Source organism: Scyliorhinus torazame, chromosome 2 (genome assembly GCF_047496885.1).
Source record: "Scyliorhinus torazame isolate Kashiwa2021f chromosome 2, sScyTor2.1, whole genome shotgun sequence".
NCBI classification, from domain to species: Eukaryota; Metazoa; Chordata; class Chondrichthyes; order Carcharhiniformes; family Scyliorhinidae; genus Scyliorhinus; species Scyliorhinus torazame.
Window position 1 is genome coordinate 300,060,000 of NC_092708.1, and position 21,542 is coordinate 300,081,541.

General features: G+C 51.3%; 1 long non-coding RNA gene across 1 annotated transcript; it reads right to left on the minus strand.

Annotated features, from left to right (window-relative positions):
* Positions 1-313: 313 nt before the first annotated feature.
* Positions 314-10,967, minus strand: LOC140407885 (uncharacterized). Its single transcript, XR_011939858.1, has 3 exons — positions 10,838-10,967; positions 6,407-6,500; positions 314-534 (listed from the first exon to the last, which is right to left on the minus strand). It is a non-coding gene; the product is annotated as an uncharacterized lncRNA (long non-coding RNA).
* Between the last annotated feature and the right edge of the window lie 10,575 nt (positions 10,968-21,542).

The following is a 21,542-nucleotide window of genomic DNA, read 5'->3' on the forward strand; positions in this document are numbered from 1 at the left end:
ACGATCTGGTAATTTTCAGCCAGACATGGAAAGAACATTTAAACACTGATGGAGTTATTCAATCGACTTCAGGAGGCGGGTTTGGTGATAAACCTAGCCAAAAGTGAATTTGGAAAACCCCAAGTCACTTTCCTTGGCCATACAATTGGACAGGGTTGAATGGTCACGGGATGTGAAACCAACAGTTATTGAGGAGTTTTCAATACCCTCAAGACGAAGGGAAATAATGTGATTTCTTGGCATGAGTGTAATTGTTCGAACATTTGTGCAAAAGCTTTGTAGCGTAATTGCTCCACTAATGGGCTTGCTCAAGAAGCGTAACAAATTCCAGTGGACAGCGGAGTTTCAACAGACATTTGACTGTCTGAAAGCTGTGATAACCAATGCTCCTGTGTTGGAGAATTATAAGGGGTTCTGTGATCAGATTGAACTAAAGTATCTGACTTTAAAGAGAAATGCCGAGGCATAGAGAAATGGATGAATCATGCAGAGACCTTCTTGTTCAAAGAGACTGTCCACCGAGAAGGATTCCAGCTGGAGAAAGAACAAAAAAATGGACTATATTATTATACCTGTTTGCGTGTGTTGTTTTTTGAAACAAAAACATATATTTACTGTGTACATTTCTTAAAGGATGGTGAAAAGGTGAAAAATGAAACCATCTTGAAGTTGATGGTTTATTTATTTTTTCTTGTGGGGAGGTGTCATGTGAGAGTACCTTTAAGAAATGGGTGTTTATAATGGGTGTGTATATAAATATCTGTAGTGAGAGTACCTTTAAGAAATGGGTGTTTATTACTGCAGTGATGTCAGAGTGTGGATGGAGCTGGGCTGACTATCAGCTTTTTACTTTTGTTTTTGCCTGTTTGTTGCAGGGTGTGTTTTGGTTTCGTTTTCAGAGCTGTATAGCTGCAGTCACAGCCAGAAGGTGTATTAGAGTGTCTCTCTGTAATCTAAAGAATGCAAATCGATTCTTTGGTGATTTAAAATTAATAACTGCTCTCAGTAGTGACTTTAACCTGATGTGCTTCTGTTAAAAATTTTGTTTTAAGTTTTATGGATGTTAAAAGGACAGCTTAAGGATTACTTAGTGTTGTATTCTTTGGGGGTTAAATTTGCATCGATGGTTGCTAAGTTGCTCACTGTATGTTTTAAAAAGGTTGACTTGAGTTCATAGAATAAACATTGTTTTGCTTTTAAAAAATACTTTTCCATTTCTGCTGTACCACATCTGTACAGTGGGCCCTGTGCTCCCCATACCACAATCTAGTAAAAGTTGTGGGTCAGGTGAACACCATGATACACTTTGGGGTTCTCTAAACCCTGGCCCATAACAAAGGTAAGAAAGAGAGTTCAGGGTTGAGGAGTTCTTCGCTGGACACTATGGGCATGAGTTTACTGCCACGTTGTGACGCCGCTGATCCTGGTGAATAGCAGATGAGCCCAATAGTGGGTTGAGAAGTTTTAAAACTCATTCAAATAAGCACAGCTGGAGTCTCCCAGCTCCCAGAATTCACCGGCCCCAGCAGCGCAGCATGAGGCCTTTGCCAATCAGTACTAGTTTCTAAAACTGCGAATCAGATGTGGTGGTCATGTCGGGGGTGGGGGGTGGGGGGGGGGGGGGCGGGTGTGCAGAGGCTATTGGAGCCCCTGGATCGGGAAGGGCAGGACAGAGCCCTGCCACTGCCCCAGCACCTAAGCAGTGCCAACCTGGTACTGACGAGTTGGCATTGCAGGGGTCCAAGTTGACACTGCCCAACTGTTGAAAATTGCCTGGGTGTCAGGTGCAGTGCCAGGGTGCTAAGGGGCAATGCCAAGGGCCAGGGCCTGAGGGAGTCCATGGCCATGAAATGGCGTGTGAAGGGGAGTATGAAGGGTGCATTACAAGAGGGCCTGAAGGGTTGTATCAAGGGTGGGGCATAAAGGGGTATATGAAGGATGGGGGGTATGAAGGGTGGGTATGATGTGGGATATGAAGGGTGGAGGAGGTGAGGGGAGTCTTAAGTGGGCGCATGAGTGGGTCCTGAAAGGGGATGGACCAGAAAGGGGGGGGGTAACTGAACAGGGCCTGACCTTAAAGATGGGAGCCCTCATCAACCCCGTAGCGGGGTATGCTCACTTGGGGGGGGCGGGGGGGGAGCGATTCCCCAATGCCTATGAGGATGGATGGGGTGGGGCCGGTTCATCCTCATGCCTGCGTTGTGTGTGAGGGTTGGGGTGGGAAGAGAACATTTAGTGATGGGGGAGGTTTCCCCTCCAGGGTTGAGGGTGCTGACCATGTCTGTGAGGTTTCACGAAGTCCATGAGTGGGGAATGCGGGGGACCTTTAACTTTCAGATCTGGGCACTCTTTAAAAAGATTCTAAGTGTGGGATTTTTCAGTGAGAATCGCCCCAAGCTCCAAAGAAAATGACCAAGTGTTGGTGAGTTGCGGGAACGGCTGGAAAATTCCGGCCAATGTCTGAATTTTCTGTGGCTTTTGTTCCATGGTCTAGTGGTGGGTGGCTGAGTGCAGGGGGAGGGGTGGAATAGATCTGAATCGTGTCCATACACCCAATTGGAATCATTCCATGATTCCCGCCAAAATGACACTTAGTCATTTTTTTGGGAGAATTATGCCCTATATCTGATACGGAACTTTTCGAGGTTCATCTTCAGATCCCAAGAGTTGAGGTGAAGCCCATTTAACTGCAATTTCTTTTAAACTACTTTTTACGATTTATTTTTAATCCATAGTCTTGTCTTTCCCAGAGGTTGGTGAGTGCACAATTTCCTTCAGTGGAAATTCACTGTCTCTGTGATGGACCGAAGTCCCGCCGATAAATTGCCTGTCCCGCCGGCGTAAATTAAAACACCTATTTACCGGCGGGACAAGGCGGCGTGGGCGGGCTCCGGGGTCCTGGGGGGGGCGCGGGGCGATCTGACCCCGGGGGTGCCCCCATGGTGGCCTGATCCGCGATCGGGGCCCACCGATCCGCGGGCGGGCCTGTGCCGTGGGGGCACTCTTTCCCTTCCGCCTCCGCCACGGTCTCCACCATGGCGGAGGCGGAAGAGACTCCCTCCACTGCGCATGCGCGGGAAACTGTCAGCGGCCACTGACGCTCCCGCGCATGCGCCGCCCCGACATGTCATTTCTGCGCCAGCTGTCGGGGCAACAAAAGCCGTTTCCGTCAGCTGGCGGGGCGGAAATCCCTCCGACGTCGGCCTAGCCCCTCAATGTTGGGCCTCGGCCCCCAAAGATGCGGAGCATTCCGCACCTTTGGGGCGGCGCGATGCCCGTCTGATTGGCGCCGTTTTGGCTGCCAGTCGGCGGACATCGCGCCGTTTCGGGAGAATTTCGCCCAGGGTATTAACTTGAGAGAGAAAAAGAGAAAGGGATTCTTTTACTGCTCCTTTGGTAACGGTGTCTGACTTTTCTCTGCTTCTGTGATTAGCAGTGGTATTAAAGAGATTTAAAAATGGTTACTTCAGTCACATGACCTCTCCCCATAATGATTTGGAAAGTTTGTTTCTTTGACTGGCAGAGGTTTCTGCGCATCCCCGCGGCATGTTTCGTGGTGGCAGAAGTGGTCTGCCATTGGCCAATGACGGGATCTTCTGGTACTACCGCTGTCAACAGGTTTTCTAGTTGTATGCACCCCCCCCCCCCCACCCCCCAATGGTGGGGGTTCACAGTCAGTGAGACAGGAAGACCCCAACTGTGGGAACGGCTGGAATGTCTGAATTGTCTGTGGCTTTTGTTCCATGGCCTGGTGGTGGGTGGCTGAGTGCGGGGTGGGGGGAGGCTGGTATTAGATTTGGTAATGTCCCAACCATTAACCCACTGAATGAGCCAATATCCATCTTAATGAGATAGGAAGACAGATCTCCATGTAGTTATTGTTCTTGTCATCTTTCTGTCTTTGCTGGACAGATTGTCTTGTAAAAATGCAATTTAAAAAAAATTCATTTATGGGATGTGGGCATCGCTAGCTGGAGCAGCATTTATTCCTCATCTCTACTTCCTCTTGAACCAAATGACTTGGTAGGTCATTTCAGAGGGTGGTTCAGAGTCACAGAGGCCAGACTAGATAATGATGGCAGATTTCCATCCCTAAAGGATACTGATGAACCTGATGGGTTTTTATGACAGTCAACAATCATCATTAGACCTTTAATTTCAGCGTTTATTGGATTCAAATTTCACCATCTGCCATGATGAGATTTGAGCCCATGTCCCCAGAGCATTACCCCATGTCTCTGGAATACAAGTCCAGTGACCATACTACTGCATCACTGCCTCTCTGCAAGGGTACCTTTCAGTCCACCACCTTTCAGCAATTTTCTTTTGAATTGGTTCAGACATCCTCAAGTGTGAAATCTATGGGAAGGATGTTGTATGGCATGTCTGAATTGCTATTCACATAGGGGGCGCGATTCTACACTCCCACGCCGAAGTGGCCGCGCCGTCGTGAACGCCGTCGAGGTTCACGACGGCGCGGAACGGCCCCGGTCCCGACCGATTCAGGCCCTGACAATGGGCCAGTATCGGGGCCGCGTCATCTACCCGCGCCAGGCCTTGTCGCCCGCGTAAAAGCGGCGCCGCATAGATGACGCGGCCGCGCCGCATAACTGACGTCATCCGCGCATGCGTGGTTGCCGTCCTGTCCCAATCCGCCCCGCAAGAAGATGGACGGATCTTGCGGGGCCGCGGAAGGAATGAGGTCCTCCTTCAGAGAGGACGGCCCGATGATCAGTGGGCACCGATCGCGGTCCACCCCACATTGCAGGTGAAGCCTGGTGCAGGATCCCCCCTCGCCCCCCCACAGGCCGCCCCCCCAGCGTTCATCGCGGGAGGGCGTCGGACCAGCGTCCCCGGAAATTTTGGTGGCCCAGGCGATTCTCCCAACCGGCGTGGGAGTGGAGAATCGCGCCAAGGATCTTTCCAGAAAATTGGCCAACTTTAGTCAGCGTCTTTCTTGTATTTAAAATGCCCTCTTTCAAAAGTCAATATAGATTTGGTCAGCCGTCAGATTACAGGTTGGTGCCACTCATGCACAAGTCCCATCGTCATGGCAACTTCCAGATAATGTTGGTAAATATACCATTTTGTTGAATATTGTACTAACAAGGTATAATATTCAACACAGGCTCAGCAGGAGGCTCTACATGGAATTATCTCTTTCTATGGTGTATTGTCATGTGATCATAGAAATTGAAGAGGTAGCCTATATATTTATATATTTAATTTAATCCTTAAAAAACAGGAAATTAGTAGTTTTCTGTCTGATCAGGGTCAGACACAATCAGCGGGATTCTCCCTTCCGGGGACTAAGTCCCCACGTCGGTGGGAAAACCGGCGCCAACGACTCCGGCGTCAACGGGCCCCCAAGGTGAGGAATTCTCACCTGTCTCGGGGGCTAGGTGGACGCGGGAAGGGTTGGCGCCGCTCCAGCGGTGCCGAAGGGACGGCAGGAGTTTGCACGTGCGCCGAAGGGCTAGCGTGATCTCACACATGCACGGATCCGCTGGTGTGGTTCCGCACATGCGCAGACCGGCCGGCGTATTTTTACGCATGCACGGGGGGGTTCTCTTCTCCGCGCCGGCCATGGCGGGGCCCTACAGGGGCCGGCGCGGAAGGAAGAAATGCCCTCATGGCACAGGCCCGCCTGCAGATCGGTGGGCCCCGATTGCGGGCCAGGCCACCGTGGGGGCCCCCACAGGGTCAGAATCCCCCCCCCCCCGAGGATCGCCCCTGCTGAATTACCTGCCAGGTCCCGCCATGTGGGACCATGCGTAATCCACGCCGGTACTGTCCAAAAACGGACGGCCGCTCAGCCCATCAGGGCCCGGAGAATTGCCGGGGGGGGGGGGGGGGCGCTGCCAAGGGCCCCCGACTAGCGTTACGTGAATCCGCCCCCACCCGGAAAACGGCGTGTGAGAATACAGCAGCCAGCGTCGGAGCGGTGGGGCGGGATTCGCGCCGCTCTCCAGGGATTCTCCGACCCGGCGGGTGGGGGGTGGAGGGGGGGGGGGGGGGGGGGTCGGAAAATCTCGCCCAATAGTTTTGACCCTGTTTGAAAGATTTGGGTCAATGCAGAGGCCAAAAATATTTGGAGTGATTTAAATGGTTCACATCCTTGTGCTTCATTTCATTCCAGCTGCTGATTCCTAATTACTGCAGATTTGCACCTCTTTGGTACTTCTTCATAATGTTTGTACACTGTAACCACCAGGTTGCAATAGTTGGGAACAAGTCATTTCTGGATTTAGGGATTTTCTGGATTATAGAATGACATTAGAATGCCCAATGACAAGTGTGTGAACTGGAAAACAGCATGGATATAAATATTTATCTGAAACATAAAACGGTGATGAAACATTATTGAGCACTAGTAAAAATTGTTTTACTCATCCAAGTATTGTACCTTCATGTTTCCGCTGCCAATGAGATTGAGGGGTGATTCTGCTCACAGGATTTGTGGAAAGCTCGTGTTTCTGAACAAGAGGTTTGTTTCCTGACTGGAGAGTTGAAAAATAAATCTTTTTATTCTCCTCATTTTCAACAATAAATAACTAAAGAAACAAACTCCAATACAATAACAATCCCCCACACACAAATTGCCCCCCGCCCAATATACAGACCAAAACATCCACCCGTACATTCCAGGTAAAAAAAAACACAAATTAACAATCAGAAACAGTGTAACCAAAGACAACAATACCGCCACCACCCCCTGCTCCCCACCCCTAATGTTCAATGGCAACCAATTCTCGCAAGCCCACATGAATTGTGAAACCCCTCCTTCATCCCCTTCAGCTGAGACTTCACCTTCCCGAGAGTCAAAGAAATTCAAGTAGGCGCCCCCTGCCAAGCCGTGTCACAGGATGGAGAAGCTAACCTCCACCCTAAGAGGACCCGCCTCCAGGCAATCACCGAGGTGAAGGCTAACATCTGCCCCCGCACCTGCCTGCCGCCCGGGCCAGTCGGACTCCCCGAAAAAGGCTTCTGGAGGCCCTGGTTCCAAGTTCACGAGCACTACCCCTGGAACGACCCTGAAAAACCTCCCTCCAACAAACCTCTCACATTCTACGTAGCTATCCTAACCGGGTGTCTCTCACCACCCCCTCCGCTCCTATCCAACATCATCATAACTCCAGGTCCTGCCCACTGGGCTTGGCCCACCCCATCCCATTGCTACCACCAAGCCCCTCCCCTCCTCCCAGAATTGTTCCACTTCCTCTCGAAAACACCTCACCCAGTATTGGTCCCTTCCCCCAATGTTTCACACCTCCTAGGCACATCGAAACCTGTTCTACTAGGCTCTGATGGCCGCAGCCCCTCCCCATCACACTCTGTTCACTGGCCAGCTTCAACTAGCCAGTGTGGAGGCCCCCGTCCAGGCCTCACTCTCCTCCAATCTCCTCCCCCTGCCTAGTCCCAGGAAAACAAAGAAACCCCCTTCAACACACAATCCCAGTGTAAACGCACAAACCCCAAAAGAACCATCATTGCAAAAGAAAATCCCAACTCTTACCTTGTTCAAATAGGCAACTTCAAATCATTTAGCACATATAACAACATGCAGTGAAAAATAGAGATACATACACTCCTCCACTCTCAGTCCAAGGCCAATCCTCAGTCTCATTTCTCACTTTTGCCCCAGTCCTTCTGCCTTCATAAATGCCTCCGCCACTTCCACCGTCTCAAAGTAAAAGTCTTTGGAGTTGTAGGCCACCCTCAACTTAGCAGGGTACACTATGCCGAACCGCACACTGCTGTTATACAGTGCCGTCTTCATTCGACCGAAGGCCGCCCGCCTCCTCGCCAACTCCACAGTAAAGTCCTGGTATATACATATACCAGGTCCAGGGTATATACTGCACCTCACGCTTCTGCTTTGCCCAACACAGTACCTTTTCCTTCATGCGGTACCTATGGAAACAAATAATGACTGCACTTGGCGGCTCATTCGCCTTTGGTTTAGGTCTCCACGCCCTATGAGCCCGATCCAGTTTGTACTGAGGGGGATCTTCCTCCTCCCCCAATATCTTGGCAAAATACTCGGCCGGCCTCGGGCCCTCCACCCCTTCGGGCAGGCCCATGATCCTCAGAGTTTCCCACCTAGATAAGTTTTCCAGGTCCTCCACTTTGTCTCGCAGACCCTTGTTGGCCTCCACCACCCTCTGCAACTCCTTACCCATCGAGGTGAGCTGATCACTGTGTTGTGACAAGGCCTCTTCCATTCCCTTCAGTATCTCATCCTGCTCCCGCACCTCGGCCGATGTCCTCGACACCGCTGCCGTCACCGGGCAATCGCCTCCTCCACCAGCACCTTCAATGCTGCCATCATCTCCTTCCTCATCACCTCCATGTGCTTTGTGAACTGTTTTTTAAGTTCCACAACCATCACCTCGGTCATCTTTTCTGCCGTGAGCAGCGTGGCCCCGCCCAGCGACCCACCTCCGCCATCTTTCTAGTTGCCGAGCCGACCCTTCCACTCAACGGAGAACCTTCATTCACCCCCTTCTTCATGGCAGCTTTCCTTTGGGATTTGGACATCCTTCTTCCTTATATCTTCCTGCACTTATTTAACCAAAAATTGTCCCTGAGACCGGGCTTTAAATTCTAAAAAATCCCGCCAGTGGAAGTCTCTTCCTGACTGGAGAGTTTACAGAGTACTTGATTGCCGGCAGTTCTGTACCTGGTGTAATTTGCGACAGGCAGACATTTGGACCCCTGACTTGGGACAAAATGGAGGCCATGACCCTGCAGCAGGACAGGCTCAACAATTGTACCACAGCCAATTTCCTAATTGTATGTCTCCAGCCTTCTTGCCCAATTAAGGGTGCCTCCTGAAGTTGCCATTCCAATCAGAAGGCCCAATCAGCCCCACCAGGCATGCTTGGTGCTGCTGAGGCAGCTTGGTGATTGAGTGGACTCAGAGGTAACTAATAAAATGAAAATCAAAGGGACCAAGCAGGCGGGCCCCTCCTGAATGCCGTTTGTAGCCCCAGGGGAAGCCTTTTCACCGACAGAATGTGGGCAGGCGGAAAGAATCAAACCTAATTGGGTTCTTAAATAATTAAATTGGCTGCCTGTCCCTTTTTGTCAAGCACCCTCTTTGCATTCGGTTCTGCTGCTGGGGAACTTTTCCAGCAGCAGTACTGCATTGGGGGGTTGTCCCGGTGCAATTCCCTGATATTTCCCCTGCCCTCCCAGTCTACCACACTTGGGACTGGGAAAATCCTACCCTTCTTCTTTTGGGAAATTGGTATTAATGACAATCAGCTGATGCATCCATAAATGTGATGCCTGTTTTGTGATGAACACATGCCAGCAATGAGACAAAATAATTTGGGACTTTTTACCATATTAAAGGAATTGTATAATTGCAAGCAGTTATATTTTGGGATTGCTAAAACCTTCAAAGTCTGAACACAATTCTCAAATTTAGTTCAAACTAAAGTTCACTTCCGTAATATAATGTGAAGTATTATAGCTGGCATGTTAACAGTAGCCTAGCATGTTTTTGCAATGACTTGTATCGTTGTTGCTTTAAAAGTGTTGAACCCATTGATGGTCTCTAGAGGGAGATGTACACACATTTCCAGGGTCTGTTCACTCACACACTAATTGGAGCAGCGTTGAAGTAAAACTGGTTTGAGCAACAGAACTGCCCAGAAACTTCTGTATACCTTCAAAAAGGCAATTCCTTCGCAGAAGACCCGGAGGTAAGAGTAGAACAGTACTTTTACATTGCACTGTCAAGTAATTACGCTGCATGCCTTAGCAATATGTTCATTATATTTCTACAGTGGGATGTTAAATTGATGTGGAGATGCCGGTGTTGGACTGGGGTGGGCACAGTAAGAAGTCTTACAACACCAGGTTAAAGTCCAACAGGTTTGTTTCAAATCACTAGCTTTCGGAGCACTCACCTGAGGAAGGAGCTGTGCTCCGAAAGCTAGTGATTTGAAACAAACCTGTTGGACTTTAACTTGGTGTTGTAAGACTTCTTACCGTGATTAATTGAACACTAGCTATGCCCAGTGGGTAGTGCAGCATGGCTTCAAGTCAAAGACAAGGGGCGGAATTCTCCGATCCCGTGCCGGGTCGGAGAATCGCTGGGGGGCGCGAATCTCGCCACGCCGCTCCGACGCCGGGCTGCCGATACTCCGGTGACCGGAGAATCGGCACCAATCGTGCCGGCGTGGTTGCCGCGGCACCCAGCGCCCCCCCCCCCACCCCGGCGAGTCTCCGCGCTCGACGGGCTGCCGAGTGCCTGCCGAGTCCCGCCGGCATTGTTCGTGTGTGGTCCTACCCGGGGGATCCGACCCCGGGGGGGCGGGGATCCGACCCGGGGGGTGGGGGGGGGGTGCCTCCACGGTGGCCAGGCCCGGGATCAGGGGCTACCGATCAGCAGGCAGACTCATTCCGGAGGGGACCTATGTTTCTCCGTACTGGGCCCTGTAGGACTCCGCCATGTTGCATGGGGGGCCGGCATGGAGACGGCCGTGACGCGCATGCGCGGACCCACGGTCGGAAGTGCTGGGGCTCGTCTCAGCAGCTGGAGCTGCGTGAGGCGCTCCAGCACCATGCTGGCCCCCTGTGGGTTGGGGGATCACTGCTCCTGGCGGTCAGATGACGCCGTCGTAAAATGCTCCGGCATTTACGACGGCGTCAACACTCTGCCGCTAAAACGGAGAATCCCGCCCAAGGAATACACTTGTCTCATTGGGATTTCTAAGCCTGCAGGAGAAGAAAAGATGACCTGTTCCTGGATGTAGATGCTACCAGAATTTTCAAGTATGTTATGGAAGAAGGTGGCAGTGCCACAGACTGCCAACTCCCTCACCATTTGGATTGTAGAACAGTGCCACATCTTCACCAGGGCAGGAAAGGTAGCACATTTGCCCATGCTGGACAACAATTTGTTCTTCACGCTGTTCTTCACGTTCTTCACGGGATCTTCATGATACCAGTGGAGACCATGGACCAAAAGAACCAAATTTACCAAACAACCCTAATGAGAAAACCAATGGACAATATTTCACTTTTTAAAATCTTTACTTTAACAATCAACACAAATTAAATATGAATTAACAGGAGGATTGCAGTCAATATAAACTCTAAATCATATATTAAATCGCAGCGACAACAAAGGTAGTTCTCATGGATTTGCTACTAATTTCAGCCAGAAAGTTTGAATTTCTCAAGTAGAATAGTATCTCCTTCAAGGAAGTCTCCAACCTTCAGGTAGCAGCACACAATCAACCTGTTCCATGGGCATGGGGCGCAATCAAACGGCCTCACCACACCCAACTCGGTGATGAGATGAGGCCGCCTCGCGAGATCTAGCGAGGTCTTGTGAGACATCGCGATCTCGATCATGCCCCCACTCTATTGGCTCATTTAAATATGTCGGTGCCCCATTCTCCCGAAGCCCAGGAACAAACGCCCACGCCTGGGAGACCTCGCCATGATCCCATTTAGCACTGTTCCACACAAACGTGGACCGTGCATAATGACACCTGTGGGGATCTCCCAGGCCACTGGATACCCCTAGGTAGTCAGGGACAGGGCAGGGGGGGGGGGCATCATGGCTCTTGCTCTGGCATCTGGATGCCTTGGCACTACTGAAATGCCTGGTGGCACTGTCAGGGGTGCTGATAGGGTGCCAGGGTTGCAGTGCTAAGGTGCTCAGGTGCCAGCATGGTACTGCTAATGGCTGGGGCCTGAGGGTGCAATGCCCATGAAATGGGGGAATGAGAAGGGTATGAAGAGTGGGGTTCTGAAGGGCAGGTATGAAGGGACCTCCTAAAGGTTGCGGGGGGTGGGGGGGTGAATAGTGTGAGTCCTGAAAATGGGGGGGAGGATAAAAGGGGGTATAGGTGCCTGAAACTGGGGGGGGGGGGCCCTCAGCAACCCTGTAGCAGGGTATTCTCACGGTGGATGTGGAGTATTGCCCAAGTGTGCAGGGGGTGACATTACCTGTGGGTGGGGGGATGGATTACTTCATCTATTCTGAGTTTCTACCTTCCTTTCTTGCGACTCACCACATCAATGGGTATCACAGGATGAGAAGATGATGATGGTCGTGAAGAGATTGCGAGGACTTAGAAGTCTTCGCTGTGTAATTTGCCATCTCCTAAGACAACAGCAAGTCCTACACGCCTTGTATCAACCATATTTCTTTTACACAACATCAGAGGGACATGGGAAGCATCATGAAGCTGCCAAGCTGACAACGGATTAAATCTGTTTCAGTCTCATAGCAGAAACATCCCTTAACTCCTGCAATCCTGGACTTCAGGTAGTATCCAGTTGAAACATGTGAATAGATGCCCACTGGGAATTCCATACCTGTTCCTGAAAAAGCTTGAGTAGTAGGAATTTACAAATATCTTCCAGAGATCCTGTCCTGTGAAAAGCAGTTGAAAGAAAACCCAGGTATCTGTCGACAGAATGTAAAAAAATAAATGCCTTCAATGTAATTTTCCAACAGAATAAAAATAAATTTAAAGGTTTCTAACTTTTTTCTTTAAAGAATTCCACATTTCCTTCACGAATGGCTGATGTGGACAACTGCTATTCCTTACCAAGCTCTGTCTAATTTGCTCTGCTTGCAGAATGTTCAAAGATGGTTTGAAATAGTGAAATGAGGCCGCAGGTGATTTAGAGAATGGATCATGTTTGAGCTGCAGACCGTGAGGAAATTCAGGATATTTGGGTGGATACATCTATTTTTCTCACATATAATGATGTAAGGGTCCTTCCTGATGATTCCTTATTTCCCCTTTTTTTATTTCCGCTGTCATCATTTTTGATCTATAGATGCTGAATTTACATGTATCTTTAAGTCAAGCAGCAGAAGAATGAGGAATTCAAGAAGTTGCAAGATAGTGTTTGATGCTAGTGTTCAAAAAGAAGAACTCAGACTTTTGGGCATCCGAGAGATGATTCAGTTTGAATGGTTGGCTGGTTGGCAAAATCATAGAATTTACAGTGCAGAAGGAGGCCATTCGGCCCATCGAGTCCGCACCGGCTCTTGGAAAGAGCACCCTACCCAAGGTCAACACCTCCACCCTATCCCCATAACCCAGCAGCCCCACCCAACACTAAGGGCAATTTTGGACATTAAGGGCAATTTATCATGGCCAATCCACCTAACCTGCACATCTTTGGACTGTGGGAGGAAACCGGGGCACCTGGAGGAAACCCACGCGCACACGGGGAGGATGTGCAGACTCCGCACAGACAGTGACCCAAGCCGGAATCGAACCTGGGACCCTGGAGCTGTGAAGCAATTGTGCTATCCACAAGGCTACCGTGCTGCCCCATTTTGGAAATTTTGGAAAATGACCACCAATGGATCTACTATTTTCAGGGCCACTTCCTTAAGAACTCTTGAATGAAGATTATCAGGCCCTGGCCTTCAATCCCATTAATTTCCCCAAAAACCATTTCTTCACTAATACTAATTTCCTTCAGCTCCTCACTAGTGCTTCTCAGACCTTCCAGTACATTATTCATGCCTTCCTTTGTGAAGACAGAAGCAAAGTACGAATTTAGTTCCTCAGCCATTTCTTTGTTCCCTGTTATAAATTCGCCCGTTTTTATTAATCTTTTTCTCTTCACATACCTATAGAAACTTTTACAGTCAGTTTTTATGTTACCCGCTAGCTTACTTTCAAATTGTATTTTCCCCTTAATCAATCCCTTGGCCTGCCTTTGCTGAATTTTAAATTGTTCCCAATTCTCAGGTCAATTGCTTTTCCTTGCTAATTTGTATTTTCCTTTTCTTTGAATCTAATACTATCTCTAATTTCTCTTGTAAGTCATATTTTTTTCTGAAAATTTAGAGAATCCAAATATTTTTTTTCCCAATTAAGGGGCAATTTAGCGACACTGTGTCACCCCCTCACTCGCTCTGGGGGGTTACCAGAATCTGGCACATCTTAATTGAAAGTTCTTTTGTTTTTCTGTCTCCGTAGGTGTTTCAGGCAGTGTCGTATTGGGCCCCCCCCCCTCCACCAACACCCCAACTCCCTCCCTCCCCACCACCCTCTTTCCCCTCTCTCCCCACCACCACCCATTTCTTTCCCTTCTGTTGGTACAGAGCCGAGGGTATCTGGTCTCTCCAGCACAAAGTTTAATGTGTGTACAGTTTGTTTTTTAGTGCATCTGTGTTGTAAACTGTTTTAATAATCACAGTATCCTACACCCCCTCCCCGTACGTTGGTACTAAAGGGAGGGTACCCTGTTTCTCCAACACAAAATTAGTGCTTGTACCATTTGGCTTTGTATAGATTTTTAACGGTTTTAATAAAAAGATATGGCCAACCACCTACCCTGCACAACTTTGGGTTGTGGGGGTGAAATCCACGCAGACATGGGGAGAACGTGCAGACTCCGCACAGACAGTGACCCAAGCTGGGAATCAAACCTGGGACCCTGGAGCTGTGAAGCAACAGTGCTATCCACTGTGCTACTGTGCTGCCCTTTGGTGCAGTTTGCACTTTGGTGGGAAGAATAGAGGCATAGACTATTTTCTATATAGGTAAAGGCTTCAGATATCTAAAGCACAAAGGGACTTAGGAGTCCTAGTTCAGGATTCTCGGAAGGTTAATGTGCAGGTGCACTTGGCAATTAGGAAGGACAATGCAATGTTAGCATTCATTTCAAGAGGACTAAAATACAAGAGCAGGGATGTACTGCTGAGGCTGTATAAGGCTCTAGTCAGACCCTATTTGGATAATTCTGAGCAGTTTTGGGCCCCATACCGAAGAAAGGATGTGCTGCTGGCCTTGGAGGGGGTCCAGAGAAGGTTCACAAGAATGATCCCAGGAATGAAGAGCTTGCATTATGAGGACTGGTTGAGGACTCTGGGTCTGAACTCAACGGAGTTTAGAAGGATGAAGGGCATCTTATTGAAACTTACAGAATGCTGAGAGGCCTAGATGGAATGGATGCGGAGAGGATGTTTCCACTCATAGGAGAGACTAGTACCCGGGGCACAGCCTGAGACTGAAGGGACGATCCTTTAAAACAGAGATGAGGAGGAATTTCTTCAGCCAGAGTGTGGTGAATCTGTGGAAATCTTTGCCGCAGAAGGTTGTGGAGGTCAAGTCACTGAGTGTCTTTAAGACAGAGATTGGTAGGTTTTTAAAAAATATATATATTTATGAAAGTGTTTTAACACAATTCTTCTCCCTTACAAACAATAACCCCCTCCCCGTAACAAAAAAAAAACGAGAAATGGCGCAGAGCAAGATATATACATGGCAAACTGATATATTTACACAGCTTTGTACACTGGCCCTTACCCGTACGTGCCAGTTGCCCCAACCCTTCATGTTATCTCTTGCTCATCCACCCTCCCAGGCAGTCCCCCCTCTCCCCCCCCCTCCCAGGACATCCCCCCCCCCTCCCCCCAGGTTGCTGCTGCTGCTGACCGACCTTCCTCTAACGCTCCGCGAGATAGTCTAGTAACGGTTGCCACCGCCTGTAGAACCCCTGCGCAGACCCTCTCAAGGCAAACTTTATCCTCTCCAACTTTATGAACCCAGCCATATCATTCATCCAGGCCTCCAGGCGGGGGGGCTTCGCCTCCTTCCACATTAGCAAGATCCTTCGCCGGGCTACCAGGGACGCAAAGGCCAGAATGCCGGCCTCTTTCGCCTCCTGCACTCCCAGTTCGTCCACTACTCCAAATATTGCTAGCCCCCAGCTTGGCTTGACCCGGACTTTCACCACCTGAGATATTGCTCCCGCCACTCCTCTCCAGAACCCCTCCAGTGCCGGGCATGACCAAAACATATGGACATGGTTCGCCGGGCTCCCTGAGCACCTTCCACATCTGTCCTCTACCCCAAAGAACCTACTCAACCTCGCCCCCGTCAAGTGCGTCTGTGGACCACCTTAAATTGTATCAGGCTGAGCCTGGCACACGAGGAGGAGGAATTAACCCTACCTAGGGCATCAGCCCACAGACCTTCCTCGATCTCCTCCCCCAGCTCCTCCTCCCATTTACCCTTTAACTCTTCTACCAGCGCTTCCCCCTCTTCTTTCAACTCCTGGTGTATTTCCGACACCTTGCCCTCCCCGACCCATACACCCGAGATCACCCTATCTTGAACTTCTTGTGCCGGGAGCAACGGGAAATCCCTCACCTGTCGCCTCACAAAAGCCCTCACCTGCATATATCTAAAGGCATTTCCCGGTGGTAACTCGAACTTCTCCTCCAGTGCCCCTAGGCTCGCAAACGTCCCGTCGATGAACAGGTCCCCCATTCTTCCAATCCCCGCCCGATGCCAGCTCTGGAACCCCCCGTCCATCTTCCCCGGGACAAACCGGTGGTTACCCCTGATCGGGGGCCACACCGATGCTCCCATTGCACCCCGGTGCCGTCTCCACTGGCCCCAGATCCTTAGCGTTGCGGCCACCACTGGGCTCGTGGTATACTTTGTCGGCGAGAGCGGCAGCGGTGCCGTCACCAACGCCCCCAGGCTCGTTCCTTTACAGGATGCCATCTCCATCCTCTTCCATGCCGCCCCCTCTCCCTCCATAACCCACTTGCGGATCATCGCCACATTTGCTGCCCAGTAGTAGCTCCCCAGGTTTGGCAGCGCCAACCCTCCTCGGTCCCTACTGCGTTCCAGGAACCCTCTCCTTACTCTCGGGGTCTTATTCGCCCACACAAACCCTATAATACTCCTGCCTACTCTCTTAAAAAAGGCCTGAGTGATCACAATGGGAAGGCACTGAAACACAAACCGAAACCTCGGAAGGACCACCATTTTGACCGACTGCACTCTACCCGCCAGCGAGAGCGGTAACATGTCCCATCTTTTGAAATACTCCTCCATTTGCTCCACTAACCTCATCAGATTCAGTTTATGTAGGGTCCCCCAACTCCTGGCTATCTGGATCCCCAGATACCGAAAGCTCCCCTCCGCCCTCCTCAGCGGTAGGTCCCCTATCCCTCTTTCTTGGTCCCCCGCCTGTAATACAAAGAGCTCAGTCTTCCCTACATTGAGCTTATAGCCCGAAAACTCCCCAAACTCCCTTAGAGTCTGCATGACCTCCACCATCCCCTCCATTGGATCCGCCACGTACAGCAACAGGTCATCCGCATATAGCGACACCCGATGCTCTTCTCCCCCTCGGACCACCCCCTTCCATTTATTAGACTCCCTCAATGACATGGCCAATGGTTCGATCGCCAATGCGAACAACAGGGGGGACAGGGGGCACCCCTGCCTCGTCGGTACATTCAAAAGTACTCCGACCTCCGCCGGTTCGTCACTACACTTGCCATCGGGGCTCTGTTAAGGAGCTTAACCCAATTGATAAACCCTACCCCGAACCCAAACCTACACAGCACCTCCCACTCGACTCGGTCAAAGGCCTTCTCCGCGTCCATAGCTGCCACTATCTCCGCCTCTCCCTCCTCCGATGGCATCATTATCACGTTTAAGAGCCGCCGCACATTGGTGTTTAGTTGCCTGCCCTTTACAAATCCCGTCTGGTCCTCGTGGATTACCCCCGGGACACAGTCCTCGATCCTCGTGGCCAGCACTTTTGCCAGCAACTTAACATCCACATTGAGGAGCGAGATCGGCCTGTACGATCCACATTGCAGTGGGTCCTTGTCCCGCTTTAGGATCAAAGAAATTGTCGCTTCCGACATTGTCGGGGGCAGGGTCCCATCCTCTCTTGCCTCATTAAAGATCCTCACCAGTAGCGGGGCCAACAGGTCTGCGTACGTCCTGTAGAGCTCCACCGGGAATCCGTCCGGTCCCGGGGCCTTCCCCACCTGCATGCTCCCCAAACCCTTGCTCAGCTCCTCCAACCCAATTGGTGCCCCCAAACCAGCCACCTCTTGCTCCTCCACCCTCGGGAATCTCAACTGATCTAGGAATCGTCTCATCCCCTCTTCCCCCGCTGGGGGCTGGGATCTGTACAGCTTTTCAAAAAAGGCCTTGAATACCTCGTTCATTTTCGTCGCACTCCGAACCGTGGCTCCCCTTCCATCTTTGACTCCCCCTATTTCCCTCGCTGCCATCCTCTTACGGAGCTGGTGTGCCACCATCCGACTAGCCTTTTCCCCATACTCGTAGGTCGCCCCCTGCGCTTTCCTCCACTGTGCCTCCGCCTTCCCTGTGGTCAACAGGTCAAACTCCGTCTGGAGCCGTCGTCTTCCCCCAAGTAATCTTTCCTCCGGGGCCTCTGCGTATCTCCTGTCCACTCTCAAAATCTCCCTCACTAACCTCTCCCTTTCCATACCCTCTGTCTTCTCCCTATGAGCCCTAATGGAAATTAGCTCTCCCCTGATCACCGCCTTCAACGCCTCACATACCACCCCCACCCGCACCTCCCCATTGTCATTGGCCTCCAAGTACCTTTTAATACACCCCCTCACCTTCCCACACACCACCTCGTCCGCCAGCAGTCCCACATCCAGCCGCCACAACGGGCGTTCGTCCCTCTCCTCTCCCAGCTCCAGTTCCACCCAGTGTGGGGCATGGTCCGAAACGGCTATAGCCGAATACTCCGTCCCCATCACCCTCGGGATGAGCGCCCTACCCAGAACAAAGAAATCTATCCGGGAGTGGGCTTTGTGTACATGGGAGAAGAAAGAAAATTCCCTGGCCTGCGGCCTTGCAAACCGCCATGGGTCCACTCCCCCCATCTGATCCATAAACCCCCTAAGTACCTTGGCCGCCGCCGGCCTCTTTCCAGTCCTTGATTTGGAGCGGTCTAGTGCTGGATCCAACACTGTATTGAAGTCCCCTCCCATTATCAGGCCTCCTATCTCCAGGTCCGGAATGCGCCCCAACATGCTTCATGAATCCTGCATCATCCCAGTTTGGGGCGCATACGTTTACCAACACCACCCACATCCCTTGCAGCCTACCGCTCACCATTACATATCGCGCTCCATTGTCCGCTACAATAGTCTTGGCATCAAATGACACCCGCTTTCCCACCAATATTGCCACCCCTCTATTCTTCGCGTCCAGTCCCGAGTGGAATACCTGTCCTACCCATTCCTTTCTTAGCCTGACCTGGTCCGCCACCGTCAGGTGTGTCTCTTGGAGCATGGCCACGTCCGCCTTCAGTCCCTTTAAGTGCGCGAACACTCGAGCCCTCTTCACCGGCCCATTCAGGCCCCTCATATTCCACGTTATCAGCCGGATTGGAGGGGCTCTCACCCCCCCCACACCCCGCCGACTAGCCATCTCCTTTTCTGGGCCAGTCCCGTGTCCACACCTCCCTCACCCTCCAGTCCCCCAGAGGGGGGATCCCCGTCCCTACCACCTCTTCTGTGTCCCATTCCCTTTCGGCCAGTGCAGCAGCAATCCTTTCCCCCCCCCCCTTCCCCCCCTCCCCTCCCCCCGCTAGACCCCTGTCTAGCTTTTTTGCTCCCCCCATGTCACTCCCGTAAGTCAGCTGACGCCTGCTGACCCCGGCTTCCCCCGCTGTCCCATTGACCTCCCCGCGTGGGAGTCTCCCAATCCATATGCATTCCTTCGTTCCCCTTCCCGCCTTTCTTCCCGCGTGCGGGAAAACACCCCGCGCTTTCCAAAGCCCGCTCCGCCCCTTCTGGCGCAGCTCCTGTCACGGCCTTGTCTCTCTCCCCCAGCCCATGTAACATTTCCTGCGCGTGATTGACCCCCTATATACAACAACCATCACACATCAAACCCCAAAACATCCCCCCCACCCTCACAAACCCTCAGTTAGAGTCCAACTTTTCGGCTTGTACAAAGGTCCACGCCTCTTCAGACGTTTCGAAGTAATAGTGTTGGCCCTTGTATGTGACCCACAGTCGCGCTGGCTGCAGCATTCCGAATTTCACTTCTTTCCGGTACAACGCCGCTTTGGCCCGGTTGAAACCCGCTCTCCGCTTTGCAACCTCCGTGCTCCAGTCCGGGTATATTCGGATCACTGCATTGTCCCACTTACTGCTCCGCTCTTTCTTGGCCCATCTCAGGACCCACTCTCTGTCCGTGAACCGGTGGAACCTCACCACCATCGCCCTTGGCAGCTCATTTGCCTGGGGCTTCTTCGCCAGCACCCGATGTGCCCCGTCCAACTCCAGCGGCCTCGAAGGGGCCTTCGTGCCCATCATCGCCTCGAGCATCGTGCTCGCGTATGCCCCGGCATCAGCCCCCTCCACTCCCTCAGGGAGACCCAGGATTCGCAGATTCTTTCTCCTCGACCTGTTCTCCAGGTCTTCGAGTCGTCCCGCCCACCTCTTGTGTAGCGCCTCGTTCTGCTCCACTCTCACCGCCAGGCCCACGAGCTCGTCCTCGTTCTGACTGACTCTTTTCTGTACCTCCTGGATCTTAGCTTCGTGGACCTTCTGGGTGATCCTGAGTGTGGTAGTATGCATTAGGGGTCATGTGGGACTGTGAAGCCGTGATGCCATTGGCTGACAGATCCCGGGTCCTGGTTGGCTGTTGATCTCTAGCTCTGCCCTGAAGGCGGAGTATAAGAACCAGGAGTTCTCCCCGCAGCTCCAGTCTGTTGCTGAACTGCGGGGAACAAGTCACGCTTAATAAAGCCTCATCGACTTCATCTCTATTCGTCTCTCGTAAGTCATTGTGCGCTACACTGAGTCCTTCAATTGCTGAAAGCATAGGCGCCAACATCTCCTTGCGCATCTCCTCGCGCTGCTCCTCGAAGCAGCGCTTGATGAACTCCTGCAGCTCCCCTTTGTCCCTGGCCGCCGCCATTTTGTTTTCTTTCCCTCGCTTCTCCCGTCGCTCCAGTGCCGCTCCTTTGGCCGTTACACTTCTGGTCCGTTTAAAAAGTCTATGGAAACTCCTGAAAAAGGTCTGAGTGTCAGTTCCAGACGGGAGCTGCCGAATGTGCGACCTACTCCTCCATGGCCGCCACCGGAAGCCTCGTCCCTGCTTCTTCAATGGCCCTGGTAGATCTTTTCACAGTTGTTCCCTCTGCTGCTAGAATTCACCTTTGACAGAGTCAAGTCAGATTGCAGCTTTAAGCTTGCCCTTCCCCCGCCTGCATGCTGGAAGGGGCTTTTGTCTAAACCTGCAGCCAAAGCCAAATCTTTTACTGTTTCTGCCGGGTCTGGCAGCCAAAAGACACAACACTCCTGGGGGACACTGTCAGGGGAATGCTGCAGCCTTCTTGCCACACCGGGAAATGTCAAACAAATGCCGTGGGGGCCCTGTAAAAGAACCCAAAAGTCCGTTCCAAGCGGGAGCTACCGAATATGCGACCTAGCTCTGCATAGCCGCACCCGGAAGTCCAGATTGATAGGTTATTGATTAATAAGGAGATCAAGGGTTTTGCGAAGAAGGCAGGAAAATGGGGGTGGGAAACTTATCAGCAATGATTCGAATGGTGGAGCAGATGCAATGGGCCGAATGGCCTAATTCTGCTCCGATGTCTTAGGGATAAATAACAATAAACAAAGCTTAGTTTATACGGAACATAATCTGCTTGCGTTGATAGAAACGTTTAAAACTTGGAGTGCATGATTATTCTGTAGGAACAACAGTTCAATGTTAAAATTGTACACATTT